The sequence below is a fragment of the Pogona vitticeps genome, chromosome 1 (assembly GCF_051106095.1).
Source record: "Pogona vitticeps strain Pit_001003342236 chromosome 1, PviZW2.1, whole genome shotgun sequence".
Lineage (NCBI taxonomy): Eukaryota > Metazoa > Chordata > Lepidosauria > Squamata > Agamidae > Pogona > Pogona vitticeps.
The window spans coordinates 181410199-181426917 of record NC_135783.1 but is presented as its reverse complement, the minus strand read 5'-3'; positions in this window follow the sequence as shown (position 1 = coordinate 181426917).

Below are 16719 nucleotides of genomic sequence, written 5' to 3'. Positions count from 1 at the left end.
GTAACTTGATCCAGAAGGTATACAGGAACACACGTAGGCAGGAGTTCAACAGATTCTGGCCGGCTGGTGTATCTTGATCCAGAAGGTATCCTGGAACAAAGGTAGGCAGGAGTTCAACAGTTCCCGGCCTTCTGGTGTACCTTGATCCAGAAGGTATGCTGGAACAAAGGGAGGCAGGAGTTCAACAGTTCCCGGCCTTCTGGTGTAACTAGATCCAGAAGGTATACAGGAACACACGCAGGCAGGAATTCAACAGATTCTGGCCGGCTGGTGTATCTTGATCCAGAAGGTATACAGGAACACACGTAGGCAGGAGTTCAACAGTTCCCGGCCTTCTGATCCAGAAGGTATACAGGAACACAGGTAGGCAGGAGTTCAAAGGTTTCTGGCCTTCTGGTGTAACTTGATGTAGAAGGTATACAGGAACACAGGTAGGCAGGAGTTCAACAGTTCCCGGAATTCTGGTGTAACTTGATTTAGAAGGTATACAGGAACACAGGTAGGCAGGAGTTCAATAGTTCCCGGAGTTCTGGTGTAACTTGATCATGAAGGTATACAGGAACACAGGTAGGCAGGAGATCAACAGTTCTCAGCCTTCTGCTCTAACTTGATCCTGAAGATATACAGGAACACATGTAGACAGGAGTTCAACAGTTCCCGGCCTTCTGGTGTAACTTGATCCAGAAGGTATACAGGAACACAGGTAGGCAGGATTTCAACAGATTCTGGCCGGCTGGTGTATCTTGATCCAGAAGGTATGCTGGAACAAAGCTAGGCAGGAGTTCAACAGTTCCCGGCCTTCTCGTGTAACTAGATCCAGAAGGTATACAGGAACACACATAGGCAGGAGTTCAACAGATTCTGGCCGGCTGGTGTATCTTGATCCAGAAGGTATCCTGGAACACAGGTAGGCAGGAGTTCAACAGTTCCCGGTCTTCTGGTGTAACTAGATCCATAAGGTATACAGGAAAAAATGTAGGCAGGAGTTCAACAATTCCCGGCCTTCTGGTTTAACTTGATCCAGAATGTATACAGGAACACACGTAGGCAGGAGATGAACAGTTTTCGGCCTTCTGCTGTAACTTGATCCTGAAGATATACAGGAAAACATGTAGACAGGAGTTCAACAGTTCCCGGCCTTCTGGTGTAACTTGATCCAGAAGGTATACAGGAACTCAGGTAGGCAGGAGTTCAACAGTTCCCGGAGTTCTGGTGTAACTTGATCCAGAAGGTATACAGGAACACAGGTAGCCAGGAGATCAACAGTTCTCGGCCTTCTGCTGTAACTTGATCCTGAAGATATACAGGAACACATGTAGACAGGAGTTCAACAGTTCCCTGCCTTCTGGTGTAACTTGATCCAGAATGTATACAGGAATACAGACAGGCAGGAGATAAACAGTTCCTGGCCTTCTGGTATAACTTGATGCAGAAGGTATACAGGAACACTGGAAGGCAGGATTTCAACAGATTCCGGCCGGCTGGTGCAACTTAATCCAGAAGGTATACAGGAACACAGGTAGGCAGGAATTCAACAATTTCTGGCTGGCTGGTGTATCTTGATCCAGAAGGTATGCTGGAACACAGGTAGGCAGGAGTTCAACAGTTCCCGCCCTCTGGTGTAACTAGATCCATAAGGTATACAGGAACACAGGTAGCCAGGAGATCAACAGTTCTCGGCCTTCTGCTGTAACTTGATCCTGAAGATATACAGGAACACATGTAGACAGGAGTTCAACAGTTCTCGGCCTTCTGCTGTAACTTGATCCTGAAGATATACAGGAACACATGTAGACAGGAGTACAACAGTTCCAGGCCTTCTGGTGTAACTTGATCCAGAAGGTATACAGGAACACATGTAGGTAGGAGTTCAACAGTTCCCGGCATTCTGGTGTAACTTGATCCAGAAGGTATACAGCAACACAGGTAGGAGGAGATCAACAGTTCTCGGCCTTCTGCTGTAACTTGATCCTGAAGATATACAGGAACACATGTAGACAGGAGTTCAACAGTTCCCGGCTTTCTGGTGTAACTTGATCCAGAATGTACACAGGAAGACAGGAAGGCAGGAGATAAACAGTTTCTGGCCTTCTGGTGTAACTTGATGCAGAAGGTATACAGGAACACTGGTAGGCAGGAGTTCAACAGATTCTGGCCGGCTGGTGTAAATTAATCCAGAAGGTATACAGGAACACAGGTAGGCAGGAGATCAACACTTCTGAGCCTTCTGGTGTGACTTGATCCAGAAGCTATACAGGAACACAGGTAGGCAGGAGATGAACAGTGCCCGGCCTTCTGGTGTAACTTGATCCAGAAGGTATACAGGAACACAGGTAGACAGGAGTTCAGCAGTTCCCGGCCTTCTGGTGTAACTGGATCCAGAAGGTATACAGGAACACAGGTAGGCAGGAGTTCAAGAGTTCCCGGCCTTCTGATCCAGAAGGTATACAGGAACACAGGTAGGCAGGAGTTCAACTGTTTCTGGCCTGCAGGTGTAACTTAATCCAGAAGGTATACAGGAACACACGTAGGCAGGAGATCAACACTTCCCGGTCTTCTGGTGTAACCTGATCCAGAAGGTATCCTGGAACACAGGTAGGCAGGAGTTCAACAGATTCTGGCCGGCTGGTGTACCTTTATCCAGAAGGTATGCTGGAACAAAGGGAGGCAGGAGTTCAACAGTTCCCGGCCTTCTGGTGTAACTAGATCCAGAAGGTATACAGGAACACACGCAGGCAGGAATTCAACAGATTCTGGCCGGCTGGTGTATCTTGATCCAGAAGGTATACAGGAACACACGTAGGCAGGAGTTCAACAGTTCCCGGCCTTCTGATCCAGAAGGTATACAGGAACACAGGTAGGCAGGAGTTCAAAGGTTTCTGGCCTTCTGGTGTAACTTGATGTAGAAGGTATACAGGAACACAGGTAGGCAGGAGTTCAACAGTTCCCGGAATTCTGGTGTAACTTGATCCAGAAGGTATACAGGAACACAGGTAGGCAGGAGTTCAATAGTTCCCGGAGTTCTGGTGTAACTTGATCAAGAAGGTATACAGGAACACAGGTAGGCAGGAGATCAACAGTTCTCAGCCTTCTGCTCTAACTTGATCCTGAAGATATACAGGAACACATGTAGACAGGAGTTCAACAGTTCCCGGCCTTCTGGTGTAACTTGATCCAGAAGGTATACAGGAACACAGGTAGGCAGGAGTTCAACAGATTCTGGTCGGCTGGTGTATCTTGATCCAGAAGGTATGCTGGAACAAAGCTAGGCAGGAGTTCAACAGTTCCCGGCCTTCTCGTGTAACTAGATCCAGAAGGTATACAGGAACACACATAGGCAGGAGTTCAACAGATTCTGGCCGGCTGGTGTATCTTGATCCAGAAGGTATCCTGGAACACAGGTAGGGAGGAGTTCAACAGTTCCCGGTCTTCTGGTGTAACTAGATCCATAAGGTATACAGGAAAAAATGTAGGCAGGAGTTCAACAATTCCCGGCCTTCTGGTTTAACTTGATCCAGAATGTATACAGGAACACACGTAGGCAGGAGATGAACAGTTTTCGGCCTTCTGCTGTAACTTGATCCTGAAGATATACAGGAAAACATGTAGACAGGAGTTCAACAGTTCCCGGCCTTCTGGTGTAACTTGATCCAGAAGGTATACAGGAACTCAGGTAGGCAGGAGTTCAACAGTTCCCGGAGTTCTGGTGTAACTTGATCCAGAAGGTATACAGGAACACAGGTAGCCAGGAGATCAACAGTTCTCGGCCTTCTGCTGTAACTTGATCCTGAAGATATACAGGAACACATGTAGACAGGAGTTCAACAGTTCCCTGCCTTCTGGTGTAACTTGATCCAGAATGTATACAGGAATACAGACAGGCAGGAGATAAACAGTTCCTGGCCTTCTGGTATAACTTGATGCAGAAGGTATACAGGAACACTGGAAGGCAGGATTTCAACAGATTCCGGCCGGCTGGTGCAACTTAATCCAGAAGGTATACAGGAACACAGGTAGGCAGGAATTCAACAATTTCTGGCTGGCTGGTGTATCTTGATCCAGAAGGTATGCTGGAACACAGGTAGGCAGGAGTTCAACAGTTCCCGCCCTCTGGTGTAACTAGATCCATAAGGTATACAGGAACACAGGTAGCCAGGAGATCAACAGTTCTCGGCCTTCTGCTGTAACTTGATCCTGAAGATATACAGGAACACATGTAGACAGGAGTTCAACAGTTCTCGGCCTTCTGCTGTAACTTGATCCTGAAGATATACAGGAACACATGTAGACAGGAGTACAACAGTTCCAGGCCTTCTGGTGTAACTTGATCCAGAAGGTATACAGGAACACATGTAGGCAGGAGTTCAACAGTTCCCGGCATTCTGGTGTAACTTGATCCAGAAGGTATACAGCAACACAGGTAGGAGGAGATCAACAGTTCTCGGCCTTCTGCTGTAACTTGATCCTGAAGATATACAGGAACACATGTAGACAGGAGTTCAACAGTTCCCGGCTTTCTGGTGTAACTTGATCCAGAATGTACACAGGAAGACAGGAAGGCAGGAGATAAACAGTTTCTGGCCTTCTGGTGTAACTTGATGCAGAAGGTATACAGGAACACTGGTAGGCAGGAGTTCAACAGATTCTGGCCGGCTGGTGTAAATTAATCCAGAAGGTATACAGGAACACAGGTAGGCAGGAGATCAACACTTCTGAGCCTTCTGGTGTGACTTGATCCAGAAGCTATACAGGAACACAGGTAGGCAGGAGATGAACAGTGCCCGGCCTTCTGGTGTAACTTGATCCAGAAGGTATACAGGAACACAGGTAGACAGGAGTTCAGCAGTTCCCGGCCTTCTGGTGTAACTGGATCCAGAAGGTATACAGGAACACAGGTAGGCAGGAGTTCAAGAGTTCCCGGCCTTCTGATCCAGAAGGTATACAGGAACACAGGTAGGCAGGAGTTCAACTGTTTCTGGCCTGCAGGTGTAACTTAATCCAGAAGGTATGCAGGAACACAGGTAGGCAGGAGATCAAACATTTCTGGCCGGATGGCGTAACTTGATCCAGAAGGTATACAGGAACACACGTAGGCAGGAGATCAACACTTCCCGGTCTTCTGGTGTAACCTGATCCAGAAGGTACCTGGAACACAGGTAGGCAGGAGTTCAACAGATTCTGGCCGGCTGGTGTACCTTTATCCAGAAGGTATGCTGGAACAAAGGGAGGCAGGAGTTCAACAGTTCCCGGCCTTCTGGTGTAACTAGATCCAGAAGGTATACAGGAACACACGCAGGCAGGAATTCAACAGATTCTGGCCGGCTGGTGTATCTTGATCCAGAAGGTATACAGGAACACACGTAGGCAGGAGTTCAACAGTTCCCGGCCTTCTGATCCAGAAGGTATACAGGAACACAGGTAGGCAGGAGTTCAAAGGTTTCTGGCCTTCTGGTGTAACTTGATGTAGAAGGTATACAGGAACACAGGTAGGCAGGAGTTCAACAGTTCCCGGAATTCAGGTGTAACTTGATCCAGAAGGTATACAGGAACACAGGTAGGCAGGAGTTCAATAGTTCCCGGAGTTCTGGTGTAACTTGATCAAGAAGGTATACAGGAACACAGGTAGGCAGGAGATCAACAGTTCTCAGCCTTCTGCTCTAACTTGATCCTGAAGATATACAGGAACACATGTAGACAGGAGTTCAACAGTTCCCGGCCTTCTGGTGTAACTTGATCCAGAAGGTATACAGGAACACAGGTAGGCAGGAGTTCAACAGATTCTGGCCGGCTGGTGTATCTTGATCCAGAAGGTATGCTGGAACAAAGCTAGGCAGGAGTTCAACAGTTCCCGGCCTTCTCGTGTAACTAGATCCAGAAGGTATACAGGAACACACATAGGCAGGAGTTCAACAGATTCTGGCCGGCTGGTGTATCTTGATCCAGAAGGTATCCTGGAACACAGGTAGGCAGGAGTTCAACAGTTCCCGGCCTTCTGGTGTAACTAGATCCATAATGTATACAGGAAAAAAGGTAGGCAGGAGTTCAACAATTCCCGGCCTTCTGGTTTAACTTGATCCAGAATGTATACAGGAACACAGGTAGGCAGGAGATGAACAGTTTTCGGCCTTCTGCTGTAACTTGATCCTGAAGATATACAGGAAAACATGTAGACAGGAGTTCAACAGTTCCCGGCCTTCTGGTGTAACTTGATCCAGAAGGTATACAGCAACACAGGTAGGCAGGAGATCAACAGTTCTCGGCCTTCTGCTGTAACTTGATCCTGAAGATATACAGGAACACATGTAGACAGGAGTTCAACAGTTCCCGGCCTTCTGGTGTAACTTGATCCAGAAGGTATCCTGGAACACAGGTAGGCAGGAGTTCAACAGATTCTGGCCGGCTGGTGTATCTTGATCCAGAAGGTATCCTGGAACACAGGTAGGCAGGAGTTCAACAGTTCCCGGCCTTCTGGTGTAACTTGATCCAGAAGGTATACAGGAACACAGTAGGGAGGAGTTCAACAGTTCCCGGCCTTTTGATCCAGACGGTATACAGGAACACAGGGAGCCAGGAGTTCAAAGGTTTCTGGCCTCCTTGTGTAACTTGATCCAGAAGGTATACAGGAACACAGGTAGGCAGGAGTTCAACAGATTCTGGCCGGCTGGTGTATCTTGATCAAGAAGGTATACAGGAACACACGCAGGCAGGAGTTCAACACATTCTGGCCGGCTGGTGTATATTGATCCAGAAGGTATCCTGGAACACAGGTAGGCAGGAGTTCAACAGTTCCCGGCCTTTTGGTGTAACTAGATCCAGAAGGTATACAGGAACAAAGGTATGCAGGAGTTCAACAACTCCCGGCCTTCTGGTGTAACTTGATCCAGAAGGTATACAGGAACACAGGTAGGCAGGAGTTCAACAGTTCCCGGCCTTCTGATCCAGAAGGTATACAGGAACACAGGTAGGCAGGAGTTCAAAGTTTTCTGGCCTTCTGGTGTAACTTGATGTAGAAGGTATACAGGAACACAGGTAGGCAGGAGTTCAACAGTTCCCGGAGTTCTGGTGTAACTTGATCCAGAAGGTATACAGGAACACAGGCAGGCAGGAGATCAACAGTTCTCGGCCTTCTGCTGTAACCTGATCCAGAAGATATACAGGAACACATGTAGACAGGAGTTCAACAGTTCCCGGCCTTCTCGTGTAACTTGATCCAGAATGTATACAGGAATACAGGCAGGCAGGAGATAAACAGTTCCTGGCCTTCTGGTATAACTTCATGCAGAAGGTATACAGGAACACTGGAAGACAGGAGTTCAACAGATTCCGGCCGGCTGGTGTAACTTGATCCAGAAGGTATACAGGAACACAGGTACGCAGGAATTCAACAGTTTCTGGCTGGCCGGTGTATCTTGATCCAGAAGGTATACAGGAACACACGTAGGCAGGAGATCAACACTTCCCGTTCTTCAGGTGTAACTTGATCCAGAAGGTATGCAGGAACACACGTAGGAATGTGTTCAACAGATTCTGGCCGGCTGGTGTATCTTGATGCAGAAGGTATCCTGGAACACAGGTAGGCACGAGTTAAACAGTTCCCGGCCTTCTGGTGTAACTTGATCCAGAAGGTATACAGGAACACAGGTAGGCAGGAGTTCAACAGTTCCCGGCCTTCTGATCCAGAAGGTATACAGGAACACAGGGAGGCAGGAGTTCAAAGGTTTCTGGCCTTCTTGTGTAACTTGATGCAGAAGGTATACAGGAACACAGGTAGGCAGGAGTTCAACAGATTCTGGCCGGCTGGTGTATCTTGATCCAGAAGGTATGCTGGAACACAGGTAGGCAGGAGTTCAACAGTTCCCGGTCTTCTGGTGTAACTAGATCCAGAAGGTATACAGGAACACACGTAGGCAGGAGTTCAACAGATTCTGGCCGGCTGGTGTATCTTGATCCAAAAGGTATCCTGGAACACAGGTAGGCAGGAGTTCAACAGTTCCCGGCCTTCTGGTGTAACTAGATCCATAAGGTATTCAGGAACAAAGGTAGGCAGGAGTTCAACAACTCCCGGCCTTCTGATCCAGAAGGTATACAGGAACACAGGTAGGCAGGAGTTCAAAGGTTTCTGGCCTTCTGGTGTAACTTGATCCAGAAGGTGTACAGGAACACAGGTAGGCAGGAGATCAACAGTTCTCGGCCTTCTGCTGTAACTTGATCCAGAAGATATACAGGAAGACAGGTAGGCAGGAGATCAACAGTTCTCGGCCTTCTGCTGTAACTTGATCCTGAAGATATACAGGAACACATGTAGACAGGAGTACAACAGTTCCCGGCCTTCTGGTATAACTTGATCTAGAAGGTATCCTGGAACACAGGTAGGCAGGAGTTCAACAGTTCCCGGCCTTCTGGTGTAACTAGATCCATAAGGTATACAGGAACAAAGGTAGGCAGGAGTTCAACAACTCCCGGCCTTCTGGTGTAACTTGATCCAGAAGGTATACAGGAACATACGTAGGCAGGAGTTCAACAGTTCCCGGCCTTCTGATCCAGAAGGTATACAGGAACACAGGTAGGCAGGAGTTCAAAGGTTTCTGGCCTTCTGGTGTAACTTGATCCAGAAGGTATACAGGAACACAGGTAGGCAGGAGATGAACAGTTTTCGGCCTTCTGCTGTAATTTGATCCTGAAGATATACAGGAAAACATGTAGACAGGAGTTCAACAGTTCCTGGCCTTCTGATGTAACTTGATCCAGAATGTATACAGGAATACAGGCAGGCAGGAGATAAACAGTTCCCGGAGTTCTGGTGTAACTTGATCCAGAAGGTATACAGGAACACAGGTAGGCAGGAGTTCAACAGTTCCCGGCCTTCTGGTGTAACTTGATCCAGAATGTATACAGGAATACAGGCAGGCAGGAGATAAACAGTTCCTGGCATTCTGGTATAACGTGATGCAGAAGGTATACAGGAACACTGGAAGGCAGGAGTTCAATAGATTCCTGCCGGCTGGTGTAACTTGATCCAGAAGGTATAGAGGAACACAGGTAGGCAGGAATTCAACAGTTTCTGGCTGGCTGGTGTATCTTGATCCAGAAGGTATGCTGGAATACAGGTAGGCAGGAGTTCAACAGTTCCCGGCCTTCTGGTGTAACTATATCCATAAGGTATACAGGAACAAAGGTAGGCAGGAGATCAACAATTCCCGGTCTTCTGGTGTAACTTGATCCAGAAGGTATACAGGAACACACGTAGGCAGGAGTTCAATAGTTCCCGTCCTTCTGATCCAGCAGGTATACAGAAACACAGGTAGGCAGGAGTTCAAAGGTTTCTGGCCTTCTGGTGTAACTTGATCCAGAAGGTATACAGGAAGACAGGTAGGCAGGATATCAACAGTTCTCGGCCTTCTGCTGTAACTTGATCCTGAAGATATCCAGGAACACATGTAGACAGGAGTACAACAGTTCCCGGCCTTCTGGTGTAACTTGATCCAGAAGGTATACAGGAACACAGGTAGGCAGGAGTTCAACAGTTCCCGGCATTCTGGTGTAACTTGATCCAGAAGGTATACAGGAACACAGGTAGGGGGAGACCAACAGTTCTCGGCTTTCTGCTGTAACTTGATCCAGAAGATATACAGGAACACATGTAGACAGGAGTTCAAAAGTTCCCGGCCTTATGGTGTAACTTGATCCAGAATGTATACAGGAAGACAGGCAGGCAGGAGATAAACAGTTCCTGGCCTTCTGGTGTAACTTGATCCAGAAGGTATACAGGAACACAGGTAGGCAGGAGTTCAACAGTTTCGGGCGGGCTGGTGTAACTTGATCCAGAAGGTATACAGGAAGACAGGTAGGCAGGAGATCAACAGTTCTCGGCCTTCTGCTGTAACTTGATCCTGAAGATATACAGGAACACATGTAGACAGGAGTACAACAGTTCCCGGACTTCTGGTGTAACTTCATCCAGAAGGTATGCAGGAACACATGTAGGCAGGAGGACCAATCGTTCCCATCCTGCTGGTGTAACCTAATCCAGAATTTATACAGGAACACAGGTAGGAGGAGATCAACAGTTTCTGGCCGACTGGTGTAAATTGATCCAGAAGGTATACAGGAACAGAGGTACACAAGTGTTCAACAGTTCCCGGCATGCTGGTGTAACTTGATCCAGAAGGTATGGAGGAACACAGGTAGGCAGGAGATCAAACGTTCCAGGCCTTCTGGTGTAACTTAATACAGAATGTATACAGGAACACAGGTAGGCAAGAGTTCAAATGTTTCTGGCCGTCTGGTGTAACTTGATCCAGAAGGGAAGCAGGAACACAGGTAGGCAGGAGATCAACAGTTCCCGACCTTCTGGTGTAACTTGATCCACAAGGTATACAGGAACACAGGCAGGCAGGCAGTTCAACAGTTTCCACAGATCATGGCCTTCTGTTGTGACTTGATCCAGAATGTATACAGGAACACAGGTAGGCAGGAGATCAAAACCTGGCCTTCTGGTGTAACGTGATTCCGAAGGTATACAGGAACACAGATAGGCAGGAGTTGAACACTTTCGGGCCGGCTGGTGTAACTTGATCCAGAAGGTATGCAGGAACACAGGTAGGAGGAGATCAACAATTTCTGGACTTCTGGTGTAACGTGATCCAGAAGGTATACAGGAACACTGGTAGGCAGGAGTTCAACATTTCCCGGCGTATTGGTGTAACTTGATCAGGAAGATATACAGGAACACATGTAGGCAGGAGTTCAACAGTTCCTGGCCTTCTGGTGTAACTTAATCCAGAAGGTACACAGGAACACAGGTAGGAGGACATCAACCATTTCTGGCCTTCAGGTGTAACTTGATCCAGAAAGTATACAGTAACTCAGGGAGGCAGGAGATCAACAGTTCTCAGCCTTCTGCTGCAAATTGATCCGGAAGGTATATACGAACACAGGTAGGCAACAGTTCAAAAGTTTCTGGCCGGCTGGTGTAACTTGATCCAGAAGGTAAGCAGGAACACAGGTAGGCAGGAGATCAACAGTTCCCGACCTTCTGGTGTAACTTGATCCACAAGGTATACAGGAACACAGGTAGGCAGGAGATCAAACGTTCCAGGCCTTCTGGTGTAACTTCATCCAGAACGTATACAGGAACACAGGTAGGCAGGAGTTCAACAGTTCTCAGCCTTCTGCTCGTGTAACTTGATCCAGAATGTATACAGGAACACAGGTAGGCAGGAGATGAACAGTTCCCGGCCTTCTGGTCTAACTTGATCCAGAAGGTATACAGGAACACAGGTAGGCAGTAGTTCCACAGATCCTGGCCTTCTGTTGTAACTTGATCCAGAATGTATACAAGAACACAGGTAGGCAGGAGATCAACAGTTCCTGGCCTTCTGGTCTAACTTGATCCAGAAGGTATACAGGAACAGAGGTAGGCAGGAGTTCAACAGTTTCTGGCCAGCTGGTGTAACTTGATCCAGAAGGTATATAGGAACACACGGAGGCAGGAGATCAACAGCTCCCGGCCTTGTTGTGTAACTTGATCCAGAAGGTATACAGGAGCACAGGTAGTCAGGAGTTCAAGAGTTCCCGGCCTTCTGGTGTAACTTCAACCAGGAGGTATACAGGGATACAGGTAGGCAGCATTTCAAAAGTTCCCGGCCTTCAGGTGTAACTTGATCCAGAAGGTATACAGGAACACAGGGAGGCAGGAGGATCAATCGTTCCCGTCCTGCTGGTGTAACCTAATCCAGAAGGTATACAGGAACACAGGTAGGAGGAGATCAACAGTTTCTGGCCGACTGGTGTAAATTGATCCAGAAGGTATACAGGAACAGATGTACACAAGTGTTCAACAGTTCCCGGCCTGCTGGTGTAACTTGATCCTGAAGATATACGGGAACACAGGTAGGCAGGAGTTCCACAGATCCTGGCCTTCTGGTGTAAATTGATCCAGAATGTATACAGGAACACAGGTAGGCAGTAGATCAACAGTTCCCGGCTTTCTGGTCTAACTTGATCCAGAAGGTATACAGGAACACAAGTAGGCAGGAGTTCAACAGTTTCTGGCCTTCTATTGTAACTTGATCCAGAAAGTATACAGTAACACAGGGAGGCAGGAGATCAACAGTTCTCAGCCTTCTGCTGCAAATTGATCCAGAAGGTATATAGGAACACAGGTACGCAAGACTTCAAAAGTTTCTGGCCGGCTGGTGTAACTTGATCCAGAAGGTAAGCAGGAACACAGGTAGGCAGGAGATCAACAGTTCCCGACCTTCTGGTGTAACTTGATCCACAAGGTATACAGGAACACATGTAGGCTGGAGATCAAAAGTTCCAGGCCTTCTGGTGTAACTTGATACAGAATGTATACAGGAACACAGGTAGGCAAGAGTTCAAAAGTTTCTGGCCGGCTGGTGTAACTTGATCCAGAAGGTAAGCAAGAACACAGGTAGGCAGGAGATCAACAGTTCTCAGCCTTCTGCTGCTAATTGATAAAGAAGGTATATACGAACACAGGCAGGCAGGACTTCAACAGTTTCCGGCCTTCTGGTGTAACTTGATCCAGAAGGTATACAGGAACACAGGCAGGCAGGAGTTCAACAGTTCTCAGCCTTCTGCTTGTGTAACTTGATCCAGAATGTATACAGGAACACAGGTAGGCAGGAGATCAACAGTTCCAGGCCGTCTGGTGTAACTTGATAGAGAATGTATACAGGAACACAGGTAGGCAAGAGTTCAAAAGTTTCTGGCCGGCTGGTGTAACTTGATCCAGAGCGTATGCAGGAACACAGGTAGGCAGGAGATCAACAGTTCCCGACCTTCTGGTGTAACTTGATCCACAAGGTATACAGGAACACAGGTAGGCAGGACTTCAACAGTTTCCGGCCTTCTGGTGTAACTTGATCTAGAATGTATACAGGAACACAGGTAGGCAGGAGTTACACAGATCCTGGCCTTCTGTTGTAACTTGATCCAGAATGTATACAGGAACAGAGGTAGGCAGGAGATCAACAGTTCCTGGCCTTCTAGTCTAACTTGATCCAGAAGGTATACAGGAACACAAGTAGGCAGGAGTTCAACAGTTTCTGGCCTTCTATTGTAACTTGATCCAGAAGGTATTTAAAAACACAGGTAGGTAGGAGTTCAACAGTTCCCGGCCTTCTGGTGTAACTTGATCCGGAAGGTATACAGGAACACAGGTAGGCAGAAGATCAACAGTTCCCCGCCTTCGGGTGTAACTTGATCCAGAAGGTATACAGGAACACAGGTAGGCAGGAGTTGAACAGTTTCTGGCTATCTGGTGTAACTTGTTCCATAATGTATACAGGAATACAGGTAGGAGGAGATCAACAATTTCTGGCCTTCTGGTGTAACGTGGTCCAGAAGGTATACAGGAACACAGGTAGGCAGGAGTTCAACATTTCCCAGCGTATTGGTGTAACTTGATCAGGAAGATATAGAGGAACACACGTAGGCAGGAGTTCAACAGTTCCTGGCCTTCTGGTGGAAGTTCATCCAGAAGCTATGCAGGAACCCAGGTCGGCAGGAGATCAACAGTTTCCGGCCTGCTGGTGTAACTTAATCCAGAAGGTATAAAGGAACACAGGCAGGAGGACATCAACCATTTCTGGCCTGCAGGTGTAACTTGATCCAGAAGATATACAGGAACACAGGTAGGCAGGAGGTAAACAGTTTCTGGCCGGCTGGTGTAACTTGATCCAGAAGGTATACAGGAACACAGGGAGGCAGGAGTTCAACAGTTCTCAGCCTTCTGCTCGTGTTTTTTGATCGAGAAGGTATACAGGAGCACAGGTAGTCAGGAGTTCAAGAGTTCCCGGCCTTCTGGTGTAACTTCAACCAGGAGGTATACAGGGATACAGGTAGGCAGCATTTCAAAAGTTCCCGGCCTTCAGGTGTAACTTGATCCAGAAGGTATACAGGAACACAGGGAGGCAGGAGGATCAATCGTTCCCGTCCTGCTGGTGTAACCTAATCCAGAAGGTATACAGGAACACAGGTAGGAGGAGATCAACAGTTTCTGGCCGACTGGTGTAAATTGATCCAGAAGGTATACAGGAACAGATGTACACAAGTGTTCAACAGTTCCCGGCCTGCTGGTGTAACTTGATCCTGAAGATATACGGGAACACAGGTAGGCAGGAGTTCCACAGATCCTGGCCTTCTGGTGTAAATTGATCCAGAATGTATACAGGAACACAGGTAGGCAGTAGATCAACAGTTCCCGGCTTTCTGGTCTAACTTGATCCAGAAGGTATACAGGAACACAAGTAGGCAGGAGTTCAACAGTTTCTGGCCTTCTATTGTAACTTGATCCAGAAAGTATACAGTAACACAGGGAGGCAGGAGATCAACAGTTCTCAGCCTTCTGCTGCAAATTGATCCAGAAGGTATATAGGAACACAGGTACGCAAGACTTCAAAAGTTTCTGGCCGGCTGGTGTAACTTGATCCAGAAGGTAAGCAGGAACACAGGTAGGCAGGAGATCAACAGTTCCCGACCTTCTGGTGTAACTTGATCCACAAGGTATACAGGAACACATGTAGGCTGGAGATCAAAAGTTCCAGGCCTTCTGGTGTAACTTGATACAGAATGTATACAGGAACACAGGTAGGCAAGAGTTCAAAAGTTTCTGGCCGGCTGGTGTAACTTGATCCAGAAGGTAAGCAAGAACACAGGTAGGCAGGAGATCAACAGTTCTCAGCCTTCTGCTGCTAATTGATAAAGAAGGTATATACGAACACAGGCAGGCAGGACTTCAACAGTTTCCGGCCTTCTGGTGTAACTTGATCCAGAAGGTATACAGGAACACAGGCAGGCAGGAGTTCAACAGTTCTCAGCCTTCTGCTTGTGTAACTTGATCCAGAATGTATACAGGAACACAGGTAGGCAGGAGATCAACAGTTCCAGGCCGTCTGGTGTAACTTGATAGAGAATGTATACAGGAACACAGGTAGGCAAGAGTTCAAAAGTTTCTGGCCGGCTGGTGTAACTTGATCCAGAGCGTATGCAGGAACACAGGTAGGCAGCAGTTCAACAGTTCCCGACCTTCTGGTGTAACTTGATCCACAAGGTATACAGGAACACAGGTAGGCAGGACTTCAACAGTTTCCGGCCTTCTGGTGTAACTTGATCTAGAATGTATACAGGAACACAGGTAGGCAGGAGTTACACAGATCCTGGCCTTCTGTTGTAACTTGATCCAGAATGTATACAGGAACAGAGGTAGGCAGGAGATCAACAGTTCCTGGCCTTCTAGTCTAACTTGATCCAGAAGGTATACAGGAACACAAGTAGGCAGGAGTTCAACAGTTTCTGGCCTTCTATTGTAACTTGATCCAGAAGGTATTTAAAAACACAGGTAGGTAGGAGTTCAACAGTTCCCGGCCTTCTGGTGTAACTTGATCCGGAAGGTATACAGGAACACAGGTAGGCAGAAGATCAACAGTTCCCCGCCTTCGGGTGTAACTTGATCCAGAAGGTATACAGGAACACAGGTAGGCAGGAGTTGAACAGTTTCTGGCTATCTGGTGTAACTTGTTCCATAATGTATACAGGAATACAGGTAGGAGGAGATCAACAATTTCTGGCCTTCTGGTGTAACGTGGTCCAGAAGGTATACAGGAACACAGGTAGGCAGGAGTTCAACATTTCCCAGCGTATTGGTGTAACTTGATCAGGAAGATATAGAGGAACACACGTAGGCAGGAGTTCAACAGTTCCTGGCCTTCTGGTGGAAGTTCATCCAGAAGCTATGCAGGAACCCAGGTCGGCAGGAGATCAACAGTTTCCGGCCTGCTGGTGTAACTTAATCCAGAAGGTATACAGGAACACAGGCAGGAGGACATCAACCATTTCTGGCCTGCAGGTGTAACTTGATCCAGAAGATATACAGGAACACAGGTAGGCAGGAGGTAAACAGTTTCTGGCCGGCTGGTGTAACTTGATCCAGAAGGTATACAGGAACACAGGGAGGCAGGAGTTCAACAGTTCTCAGCCTTCTGCTCGTGTTTTTTGATCCAGAAGGAATGCAGGAACACAGGTAGGCAGGAGTTCAACAGTTTCTGGCCGGCTGGTGTAACTTGATCCAGAAGGTATACAGGAACAGAGGTAGGCAGGAGTTCTACATTTTCCGGCCTTGTGTTGTAACTTGATCCAGAAGTTATGCAGGAACACAGGTAGGTAGGAGATCAACAGTTCTCAGCCTTCTGATGTAAATTGATCCAGAAGGTATACAGGAGCACAGGTAGTCAGGAGTTCAAGAGTTCCCGGCCTTCTGGTGTAACTTCAACCAGAAGGTACACAGGGATACAGGTAGGCAGGATTTCAAAAGTTCCCGGCCTTCAGGTGTAACTTGATCCAGAAGGTATACAGGAACACAGGTAGGCAGGAGTTCAACAGTTTCGGGCCGGCTGGTGTAACTTGATCCAGAAGGTATACAGGAACACAGGGAGGCAGGAGTTCAACATTTCCTGGACTTTGGGTATAACTTCATCCAGAAGGTATGCAGGAACACATGTAGGCAGGAGGATCAATCGTTCCCATCCTGCTGGTGTAACCTAATCCAGAAGGTATACAGGAACACAGGTAGGAGGAGATCAACAGTTTCTGGCCGACTGGTGTAAATTGATCCAGAAGGTATACAGGAACAGAGGTACACAAGTGTTCAACAGTTCCCAGCCTGCTGGTGTAACTTGATCCTGAAGATATACA